The sequence below is a fragment of the Eucalyptus grandis genome, chromosome 3 (genome assembly GCF_016545825.1).
Source record: "Eucalyptus grandis isolate ANBG69807.140 chromosome 3, ASM1654582v1, whole genome shotgun sequence".
In the NCBI taxonomy this organism is placed as follows: Eukaryota; Viridiplantae; Streptophyta; class Magnoliopsida; order Myrtales; family Myrtaceae; genus Eucalyptus; species Eucalyptus grandis.
The window spans coordinates 28,402,830-28,415,624 of record NC_052614.1 but is presented as its reverse complement, the minus strand read 5'-3'; positions in this window follow the sequence as shown (position 1 = coordinate 28,415,624).

The following is a 12,795-nucleotide window of genomic DNA, read 5'->3' as shown; positions in this document are numbered from 1 at the left end:
TCTCGAACAACTAAGAACGTCTTCCTTATATACTCCTTTATGCCATCATACCTGTTGGCACTTACCAAAGGAATTCCTCCAATCTACCCGTTGGACGGAATCAATTATGAAGATTGTTCAGCTATTAAAGGAATGTGTTGATAGCCCATCAACTCGTTCCGCCCATACAATTAGGATCTCGGTTTCCATAAGTAGAACCTTCCAATAATATTTAGACAATCATCGAATCTTCAATCATTGAATCAATCTTGATCAATCAAAGGATTCCCACGTCTTTTCCAAATTACACGATCTTCTCCGGATGATAAGTTAAATCCTTAACGAAACATCCAGTTATGGATAACCTTTTCTTCAACTGATTAGAGACTATCAATGAGGATAGACTTTTAGCCTCGAGCTCGCTGTCCAGCCTTCTCACTTTAAATACGGTCCGCAAGCCTTCGACTAGACTCGATAGAAACGCTTTTTGTCAATCTCTTAAAATACTTCAAGAAGATTTTCTCCCAACAATCTCCCCCTTGATGGTGACAAAACTTTCCTCAAGTAGATTGGATAACTATGACTCCGCAAAACATTAAACACATATGCATATCTTATAGAGATAAATGGCTAAAAGAATAAATACTAGAATCTACAACTACAGAAAAATAGGTTAGTCTAATATATGAAAAGCCATCCATAAGATATCAATACTAGTTAATAGAAGCAAATAAGTCCAAGTCTAGTTTAGTTCTCATCCGTACACAAAACAAAGTCAAACAAAACAACAAACAATCCAACAAACAGCTAAAAGTTTAATGATTGAAAGTTTGATCAAATCTTTGCATCTCTCCCCCTTTTTGTCATCATTAAAAAGGGATGAGATGAAGTCAAGATTGCTTGGGAACGCTTGACAAGCTGGGAAATCTTCCATAGACCGAACGATGCCTTCCACCCTTTGAAGTCTTCCTTCGCCTGTGCAATCTCCTCACCCTTGGCATTGGCCTGAATCCAACAGAGAGGGCTTGCATTTTATCATTCAATGAACAGAAGAAGCTTGACCTTCATTCTTCAAGCTTTGAACTTCGCATCCCAAGGCATAAATTTGACCTCGCATTTCCAAGAGAATATCCATGATTCTCGCAAAAATCTACTCCATTATCACCCGAGTACTTGCTTCGGCTCGATCTCGATGGAGTAAATGCGTGACGATGGTAGATCAAAGATAATCTCGCAGGTTTGGCGATGAAGCTTCATGACCTTCTTCGGAAATTGAGATGCATAAACATCCTCTGGGTCTGCAGTGAGCGACTCGACTCCTTCACTTGCATAAGATATGAAGACTTTCACTCCTTTCCCCGATCTCCCCGTTTCCATGCCTAGGTGGAGAAGAGATTTCCCTGTGTTCTCCTTCTTCTCTTCTTTCTTCTTCGTGTCTTTTTCCTCATCTCGTTTTGACGCTTCTCTTTCTTCTTCATCCTTCTCCTCTCGCTTCTTTCGTCATTTGTTCCGATCCTTTCAGGAACAGACGACTTAAATTCTTCAAAGCCATTGCAGAGATGGTGATGTCTTCGTCATCATCTTCGTCCTCAACGAGAGAGCTCTTCTTCTTTGGATGGAGCAGCCATGGGCTCCTTCCATTTTCTTTTAGCAGCAAGAGAAGAGAGTTGATGAGATTTGGCAGAGTCTTCCTTGAACTTCTCCAACCCCTGCTTAGTTCCTTCGCACGCATTTTGGTCACCATTTTCAGTCCTACCACCATATGATCGCATGGTCGAACACAAAAGATTTGTGGAGGCTGAATATTCAAATGTCTCGAATAACTTCGTAACAAGGCTTGGGTAAGGAGTTGACCTCTGTCCTTCATCATTGCTCTATACATGTGAAACATAACAAAGGTGAGGGAGAGAAAACCTTTTTCCAAAGAGAATGGCATACATCAGCTGGCCTCCAACTTGAAACATCAGTCTTGGAAGTTGATTTAGGTCGAGGCAATTAATCACAATCTTGTGAAGCAAGATGTTGAATGCACTCATCCTTAAATAGGTGATCTTCTCATCTATTCTCCGTCCTTCACTAGTTCAAGTGTGGCTCGAGCAATGTAAACTTTAATTGGTTGATATCTTCCTCTTTCAACTCCTAACACATCTGCCAGCATATTCATATGCACAACATAATCTTGGTCTTTAACGTTGAAGGAGAATCTATTCGCATCCAAAAAGCTAAGATTTGAATAGAAATATGCAAAATTCAAAGATAAGCCTCGTATTGTCGTAATGTAACTTTTCAAGTTGAAGATGATTGAACTTTTCCCCAAGTTCACATTCACAAAGATCCAGAAAATCAAAATCCACACTCCTAGGTTTATTACCCCACGCCCGGCAATTTCGAGTACGCATCCTTTTGTTCCTTTGATCCGAACAAATCTCCCATTTTCCTTGAATTTCAGCCGTAATACCCATTTTTGGTTGAAATAGCTGTACAAATTGTCATCATCATTTCCATCTACAGGATTCGGCCCCCAGTCACGAGGATCACTTGGGATATTCGCAAGGGTTTCCTCAGCCACCCCTTTACGAGCAATTCCCAAACTTTCCATTTTCCGTATAAAGATATATTCGTTACTATATCCTTTGTGGGGTCTGCATCCTCGATGATTTCTTCCTGTTGTTGATGATCAACGCCTTGAGGACTAGATGGTGGAGAGTGACGCCGCCGAGAATGTTGTGGGCTCGCTTGCCGTTCGGGATTCACTTCTTCATCAGCAAGATCGAAGTGCGTAGGCCCCCTCACTCATTCGCCGTGGTCCCCCGCTTGCGATTCTCGAAGACTTTCTTGAAGATGACATCTTTCTCGGTTTTGGAAGATTCCTTGTTTGACTTTCCCGAAAGATGACAACTTTTTGAAGATTAAACAAATAAGACAAACGGGAATGGAGGATCGATGCTTTCTAGGTTTTCGAGAGTGAAGTGAAGAGGAATCGACAAAGGTGCACGATCGGTTAAAAAGAGAAATAAACGAACCGTCACAAAGGAAATAAAAAATGCCTTTTCAAAATAACTGTCTTTTCCGCAAAAATAGCCATTTCAAAAATAACTTCCTTTTGAAAATGAAACGATGCAATATTTACGTCGATTAAATATAGCAACAATTAAAACACAGTCTGACGATCGTACCTTTTCAAGATGAGATTAAGGAGAGAAAGACTTACGCCGACGGTCGTACCAAGACTATCTTTCGGATAAAGTCTTGTAAGTCTCGAGTCTAAAAAGTCTTTAGACTTTGATATCCTCATACCTCAAAATGTTGAGTCTGAAACGGATAGATTCAAATTGATTTTTCTCCAAAGGCTTTGTGAATATATCCGCCAACTTGATTCTTTGAGTCAACAAATTGAATTGAAATATCTCCATTTTGAACATGGTCTCTAATAAAGTGATGTTGAATCTCTATATGCTTTGCTCTTGAATGGAGAATTGGATTTTTGGTGAGGTTGATAGTGCTGGTGTTGTCGCAATTAATCTCCGTGCATGAGTCTTCAATTTCAAAGTCTCTTAGTTGTTGTTTTATCCATAGAATTTGCGAACAGCTGACTTCCAAGAGCTACATACTCTGCCTCGTTGTTGAAAGAGACACAGTGCTTTGTTTCCTTGAAAACCAATACACCGTCCCCGTTTCCAAGCAACCGGCAAGTTCCCCGAAGTGCTCTTTCTATCAACTCGCAACCGGCCGATCTGCGTCTCGAATATCCTGCAAGATTAAAGTCTCCTTCTTAGGATACCAAAGACCGATGCTTGATGATGAAGAACGTATTTAATGATGCGTTTCGCAGCACTGAGATGAGATTCTCTAGGATCTGATTGAAACCTAGCACAGATGCAAACACTCAACAAAATGTCAGGTCTAGAAGCAGTAAGATAAAGAAGTGATCCAATAATGCTCCTGTACAGCTTTTGATCAACTTTCTTCCCTTCTTCATCTTTGTCTAACTTTAAAGAACTTGACATTGGTATGTCGGTCTTTTTGCACTTTTCCAGTCCAAACCTTTGACAAGATCATTAACATATTTTTCTTGATAAATAAAAGTTCCTTCATTCAATTGTTTTACTTGAAGACCAAGAAAGAATGTTAACTCTCCCATCATACTCATTTCAAACTCATCCCGCATAGACTTAGAAAATTTCTTGCACGTACTTTTATTAGAGGATCCAAAAATAATATCATCCACATATATTTGAACAAGTAAGAAACTTTTGTTTTCCTTTTTGATAAATAAAGTCGTATCTACTTTACCTTTGACAAAACCATTTTGTATTAAGAACTTACTTAATCTGTCGTACCAAGCCCGAGGTGCTTGCTTTAAACCATACAAAGCCTTTTCGGTCCAAGACCGAGTCCGGCTTCTTTGGGTCTTCAAACCCTGGTGGTTGTTCCACATAAACTTCCTCATGGATAAATCCATTTAGGAAGGCGCTTTTGACGTCCATTTGGAATAACCTGAAATTCTTATAACAAGCAAACGCAAGTAATAGTCGAATAGCTTCTAACCTTGCCACTAGAGTGTAAGTCTCATCATAGTCTATTCCTTCTTCTTGCGTATATCCCTTGGCCACAAGTCTTGCTTTGTTTCGTACGACTTTTCCTTTCTCATTCATCTTGTTTCGAACACCCATTTAGCTCCAATAACAGCTTTTACCTTTTGGTTTGGATGTCAATTCCCGACATCATTAATATTGAACCTATCGAGCTCTTCTTGCATAGCTTCAATCCAGCTTTCATAAGATAAAGCTTCTTCTATGCTCTTTGGTTCAATTTCAGAAACGAGAGCCACAAAGACTAGACTCTTCTTCTCGCCTTTTGGATCTAGTGCGAATTCCTTCATTAATTTCGCAAATTATAAGATATTTGGGATGACCGACTTATGCTTCCGCCACTTGTTGATTTGTCCTGTTGATGATCTCTTTCTTTATTTGGATCTTCACTAACAACCCGATGTTGGTCTTCCCGGAGTCTCGAGATGCTTCTTGAGTTGTAAGCTTTGGAGAGTCTCGAGCAGGTTCGGACTCTTTCTGATGAGTCTGACTTGATTCATCTTGCGTTGAGTCTTGAAATTTGACATTCATTGACTCCTCCACGATCTGGCTCTTCTTGTTATAGACTCAGTAGGCTTTGCTTGATGTAGAATATCCAAGGAAGATACCTTCATCCGATCTTTCTTCAAACTTACCAACTCGATCTTTTGCATTTTTCAATATAAAACATTTGCAACCGAATACATGAAAGTATGAAACAATAGGCTTCTTATCTTTGAATAACTCATAAGGGGTTTTCTAGAGAATAGGTCTTAAGAAGACTCTATTGATGATATAGCATGCTGTTGAAACAAACTTCAAATTTCAAAATCGTGAAGAAATCTTACTTTCAATTAAAAGAGTTCTAGCCATTTCTTGAAGAGATCTATTCTTTCTTTCCACAACTCCATTTTGCTAAGGAGTATATGGAGAGGAGAACACATGCTTAAAGCGATTCATCACAAAATTTTGTAAAATCTTGATTTTCAAATTCACCTCCGTGATATGTTCTTATACTAGATAACACATCCTTTTTCATTTTGAACCTTTTTAGCAAATTTTTCAAAATACGAAAAGGTTTCGGACTTACTTGCAAGGAAATATACCCAAGTAAAACGGAGTAATCGTCAACAATTACTAGGCAATATTTCTTACCCCAATACTGTGGTTCTGGATTGGTCCGAAGAGATCCATATGCAATCAAGCGTAGTACATGATTAGTAGAGACATGATTTATTGGCTTAAATGAATTTCTTACCTGCTTTTCCCGAATACATGGAGTGCATGGATCAGTCTTTTGGTATGGCAATTTGGGTAGACCTCGAACTAGCCTTTGATGAGATTTTGGCTAATTGCTTCATGTTGACATGACCAAGCTTTTTGTGCCATAAGCTTGCTTCGTCTTGAATTGAGATAAGACATTGCGATTCATTTGGTTTCACATCCGTAAGATAGATATTTCCATGTCTTCGACCCATGAAAGACGAGTAGAGTCTTTTACCGATTCCGAACATGTTCCTTCTTGAAAGAAGATCTTGAAACCATTATCACACAATTGACTAATAGTGAGAAGATTGTAATTGAGTCCTTCCACTAAGGAAACATTACTTATTGTGAGACTTCCAATTTTCACGGTTCTAAATCCCACAATACTTCCTTTGCTGTTTCCTCCGAATGAAACTTTTCCACCATTTACTTGAGCAAGCTTTATAAAAAAATTTGAGTCTCCTCATGTGTCTTGAGCATCCGCCTGCCAAGATACCACTTTACCTCGTTTCTTGACGGAGACCTGCATTTAAAATAAAGTCTCAAGCTTTCTTTGGTACCCAAACTTTCTTGGGTCCTTTGGTGTTAGTAAGATAAAACAGTATTAGCCCATACTTTCTTAACAGGTTTCCAAACCATAGGACACTCTTTTTCAAAGTGATTCTGGACTGTTGCACTTTGAACATCTAAGAGCATTTCTACCTACGAGGTTTTACAAAAACTTTCTTGAAATGATTTTTGTAAGCCTCTCTCGAGGGTCTTTCTTAATTCTTTCTTTTACTTTAGGAAAATCAATCAAGGGAATTGTTTTTGCTGTCATACCTAGACCGGACTTATTGAAGTAAGGTCTTTGAGCTGAAAGAATTTTTTCAAGTTTTTCGAGATCCTATTGAATATTTCTTTGAAATATTTGATAAGTCTGTTTTTAAAAGAGCATTTTCTTTTTAAAAGATTATCTTCATTTTCTTTAAGAGTGGAAACAGTCAAGTCTAGACTTTTAACTCTTTCTACTAAAACATTTTCCTTTTGTTTTAGAGCTGAGTTTTCCTTTTTCAGTTCGAAATTCTTTTGAGAGAAGTCTTAAGACTAAAACACAGTTCATCAATGTATTTAGAAACTTTGACAGGAATTTTAAAATTACTTGCCTCAAATTCACCGGCTCCGAGTCATTCCAGTCAGTGGAGTCCAGTCTGTGCCATCGCATAGATTGGCATATTCATTGTCACTTTCTTCACACTCGTATCACCCAGTCTCGGCTTTGAGAGCTTTTCGAAATTTTTCAGCTTTTTCTATTCTTCTTCGAAGAGGACAGTTGGGTCTGATGTGTCCCTTTTCTTACATTCAAAGCAGACTACATCTTTATTTGGTTCCTCATCATCACCGTACTTGTCCGCTGTCTTTGAAAGCTTTGTTTCTTTGAGTTGAACCTTCTTCCTTTTCTATTCAGGTTTTCTGAATCTTCTTATCATGAGAGCAAGCTCCTCATCATCCATATCATCTTCGGAATCGTATCATCAGAATCATCATTTGATTTTAATGCAATGGACTTCTTACCTTTTGGATCTTCATCTTCATTGATCCGTTCCACTTCATAAGACTGAAGAGTTCCAATCAGCTCACAGATAATGGCATAATTCTTTGTGTCTCTCTTATCGAAGTCTTTATGTGATTCCAATCCTTGGAGAGTCCACGCATGGTAGCTTGTTTACCTTCATGGGATTATAAATTCTTTGTCCTTGATTCTCAAGACCATTGACAATATCTGTAAAACGGTTAAACATGTCAGTTATAGATTCTCCTGGTTTCATTTTGAAGGCTTCATTTGACCGAGAAGAATGTTAATTCTGGTTTCCTTCACTCGACTGCCTTCATAGGTGATATGCAATCCCTGTCCCAGACTTCTTTGCTGTAACACAAGAAGATATTCTATTATATTCGCTTGGTGACAAAGCACAATAGAAAGAGTAAATTGCTTTTGCATCGAGTGCTTGTCTCTTTTGTTTATCTCTTCCCGAGTCATTCCGCTGGTCTCAATAGTTTCTTTCCCTCTTTCAGACCGATGCAAATGGTAGGAGTAATTCCTTTTCTACAACATCCCATTCCAGAGGATCCTTTGATAGTAGGAAAGCTTTCATCTTGTTTTTCCAGATATTGTAATCCTTTCCATCAAAGTAGGGTGGTCTGGGTATTGCTTTGCCCTTCCATCGCCCCCGGTGCTAGCATACTAGCCATGGATCTTTAACTCGAAGTAAAACACTTCAAACAAAGTGAGTACAATGTGCTCGATACCAATTGAGATAGCTAGTATAAACACCTAGAGGGGGTGAATAGGTGCACAAACAATTTATCGAGATACGTAAGCGTTTCTTGGCAAACGATAGAAAAGAAATTTCTCTTGTTAACAAAATGAAATACGATCGAGGTAGAGAGAGTGAGGAGAGAGAGAAAATTGAACACAGGATTTATAGTGGTTCGCCTTATTCCAAGCCTACATCCACTCTTCTCGCACCGACACCCACAATCGGGCCGGATTTCACTATGATCAAAAGAGAAGTTACAAGACAACTTTGCCTTGATTCCACAAAGTGTAGATGTTCTACCACACCTCCTCAAGGTTTCTCACAAATATAGACTCTCTTTGTATACAAGTATTCGCTCAAAGGAATTGTCTAAACAAAAAGAAGCTTCCGCACTTTGGAATTCTTCTATCGCGCACACCTCGAACAACTAAGAACGTCTTCCTTATATACTCCTTTATGCCATCATACCCGTTGGCACTTTCCAAAGGAATTCCTCCAATCTACTCTGACGGAATCAATTAGGAAGATTGTTCGAGCTATTAAAAGGAACGTGTTGATAGCCCATCAACTCGTTCGCCCATACAATCAGGGATCTCGGTTTCCATAAGTAGAACCTTTCCAATAATATTTAGACAATCATTGAATCTTCAATCATTGAATCAATCTTGATCAATCAAAGGATTCTCGTTACGTCTTTTCCAGCCACGAGATCTTCTCGGATGATAAGGTTAAATCCTTAACGAAACATCCATTCTGGATAACCTTTCTTCAACGGATTAAAGACTGTCAATGAGGATAGACTTTGAGTCTTGAGTCTGGCTGTCCGGAAGTCTTCGACTTTAAATATCGTAGTCTGCAAGCCTTCGATTAGACTGATAGAAATGTTTTGCCAACTTCAAAATACTTCAAGAAGATTTCTCCAACGCACACGATCATTCAATTATGGCCAAGGACATTTGTGCTTTGCACTCACATGCCTCAATTAAAATAACAACATTGGCATGTTTTCTTCTTATTAAAGACATTCGATGAAAATATCATGTGTGGGGGTACATTCGATCAACTCCGAAAACTGATACCTTCATTTTAAAATTACACTATTTATATAGTATATAAAACCATTTAGTGTGTAAACCGACACTCCTGAGATTTTTGAATAAATATCGAAATTCACAAATTTGGAATTATATACTCAAATTCAATTAGCACTCAATTTGCACAAATTAGCAAGCCAAATAAATAATTGAATCACACCATTGTAATTAGCATAAAATTTAGTCTGTAAGGTCACGATATAATTTTAAAAATAAATAATAATTAAATAAATAACAAAATTAATTAAATAATACAATGAAATGCTATAAATAGGAACTTAGGCTGGAAAAAGCCTAATTAAATAACAAACGGGCCCAGAAAATTTTGAACCTTACTAGATAAATAATACGATATATCCAGCTTTCTAATTTAGCAATTTTAACCACCTAACATGCGATAACCGAATAATTAAATTACTAATCTAATCTAAATTACCACCTAATCCTAATAAACCTAAACTAAACACCCTTAAATGTCATTAGCCTATTAAGTAAAGTTTAATGTATAAACTCACCGGTTTAGCGCAACCAAGTTCATGGCGGCGGTGGCGCCACGGCAACTCAAACTCGAACTTTCGGCGACGTCAACGGACACTTGGACCGGGCTAAAAGGCCTTGCAAGCCTACGACAAAGAATCGGGCTTGGTTTTGGCTAGTGGGCTAGACTAAGTCTCAAGATGGGCTGAGCGGCTGAACTTGCGGGCTAGGCTTCGAAACTTGGCCGGATCGGACCGACCATGCAAGGTGGGAGCGCCGGCTGTTGATGCGGGGCCGACACGCGAGGCCGAGAGGAGCGTTTGTCGCAGTGTTGGGGGAGCCGGCCACTGTGGCCTTTTGTCAGCTTTGATTGATGAAGACACATAATGGTGGAGAGAGAAGACGGGCAAAGATGTTGAGTCGGTGGAGTACTTCATAGGAGATGTGTGGTCAATTCTAAGATGGTGCAAGTCTTGAGGTTATTAATCCAATTGAAGACACTGGGAGCAGGCGAATTTTTTGGCCGCATGGAGAAAAGAGCAATGAAGTCGGTGTTGTGGGCACCTGCTCAGAGATGGAGGTTCGGACGTGTGGCATTGTTGGCAAGGTGGGTAGTGGATGCCAAATTGGAGAGGAATCGGCTAAGGGAAAGCGACGGGTGGCTCAAAGAAGCAAAAAGGAAAAGAAGAAAAGGCGAGCAATTGTGGCTCGGTAGAGAAGAAAATGAAGGAAAAATGGAAAGCAAGTGGAACCGGAAAAGGAGTTAGCGTCGAAGGGATAAGGGAGAAAGCGGTGAGCGTGCGAGAGGAAGCCAACGAGGAGAAAGTCTATGAGAATTAGCCCTCCATTAATTGCTTGACCCCATAATACTTTCTAGCAAATTAAATCCATAGATAACTCCAATTAATGCCAAAATACATCTAAAATCCTGGAAATTTGCAATTGCTAATTTGATAAATCGAACCTTTCATCAATGTGCATATAGTGCTATTCTCATAGTGATCACTTCGGGAAATAACTAGACTATCTGGGAAGTCATTAAGGAATTTTAATGCAATAAACTTGGGAATTTAACCATGAATCGATTACTCGACCGTGCTCATCTCAGAGAGATCATTACGGCCACGCTTAAAAAGTCGACTAGAGATCAAAGATAGGTTGGTTCAACTAAGATGGTTAAACGTAGGTGATTTCACCAAATTGAAAAAATTTCTTGTGATGAGACTAGATCGATTTTTATGTCGTTTTGCAATTCTGTGTCAGTATTTGAATCCTTGGAGATTTTCACGATATCAAGAGTTGCCAAATGTCAAAAAAGTTCATTGTGGCTCAAGAAAATCGACAACGGGTCATTTGCACTAAATTTTTTTTAAAAAGCTACCCAATAGCCTAAGTCACGCCAATCCTTGTAGGATTGAAATTAACCGCGAATTTGAATCCAATTTTAGAAATTGAAAATTCTGTCATGTCATGAGTCATTTTAGAACATCGACTCATGCCAGGTAGATTTTTCCCAAATCGAGATTTTGGCGGAAAAGTTGAGATATGGCGGAACGACCGGGAATTTACTCGAGGATCATTTTTTATCATGAAATTAGGATCGAGTTCTATTTGAAAGTGCTAGTATGTGCACCTAGAGGGGGTGAATAGGTGCGAAAACAAATTTGCAAAATATAGTGTAGAACTGACTTTTAACCTAAGTCCGATTAACAAAAGATTTTGAAGAGGAAATTAAACTCTAAATAATTAAATAGAGTTACAAATAAAGTAAAAGAGTTCAGTGGAAGAGAATAAGAACACAAGGTTTATAGTGGTTCGGCTTAATCCAACTACGTCCACTCTCCCGCATTGACAAACTCCCACCGGCTGGATTCTACATGAATCAAAAGAGTCATTACAAGATCACGTCATTGGATTCTACAAAGTGAAGAGACTCGCTACACTTCCTCAAGGCCTCACAAATATATAAACACTCTTTTTAGTACAAATTTTCGCTCAACAATTGAATCAACAAAGAACAAGGAACTTTAGACTTTGGAATTTATCTATCGCGCACACACTCGAATAACTAAAGCGCTTTCCTTATATACTCCTCCATGCCTTCATAGCCGTTGGCACCTTCCAAAGGAGTTCTTTCCACTTATCCGTTGAACAGAAAACTAATTAGGGAGATCTGGTTACTTAAGGAATAAGGACGATAGCCCACCAACTGCGTTCGCTCATACAATCAAAATCTAGGTCGCTAAGTAGAATCTTCCAAGATACTTCACCATTCAACGGATCCAAATTACCTGAATTAATTTCAAAACGAATAATAGATCTTAATATGCTATCTTCAGCTTGAGATTCTTTAGCCACTCCTCGAATCAAATCCTTTAAAGAAATACTCAATTCTGGATAAATCTTATTCGTCGGTCTAGAAACTCAATGAGGGTAGACTTTTTTAAATCTTGAGTCTCGGTGGTCTAGCGGTCTTCGGACTTTGATGACAGAGTTTGCAAGTCTTCGACTAGACTAATGGAAACGTTTTGCGAGTGCTTCAAAACAAATAAAGAAGTTTTCTCCAACAATCTCCCCATTTTTATGGTGACAAAACTTTCCTGCGGATTTGGATACTTATGTCTGCAAAGACAATACTTAAGCATACATAGATATCTCATAAAAGATAAATGGATTAGGATCAAGATAATATCGAATCTGCATCCACGGGAAAAGAGTTAGTCTGTAAAAACAACTATCTTTGCCATGAATACCAACAACGCTTAGATATTGCAAGCATTAAACGATCAAACAATCCAAAAAAAAAAAACATAGTCCAAACCCGGTCACAACCAAACAAGAATTAAAGTCTAATCCAAAAGCCAAATCAAATCAGATCTACATCAACTTCTTCCCTTTTTGTCAGCATTAAAAGGTAGAGACGAAAAAAAGAGAATTGGATAAAGTTAAGATTGTTTTAGAACGCGAATAAGCTGAAAATCTCCCATCGACTTGACAATCTCCTCTAGCTTTTTAGATCCTCCTTCGGTTGTGCTACTTCCTCACCCTTGGTAGTTGCTTGAACTTGAAGATTAAGGGCTTGAATTTGATCGAGCAAAGAAATTGACG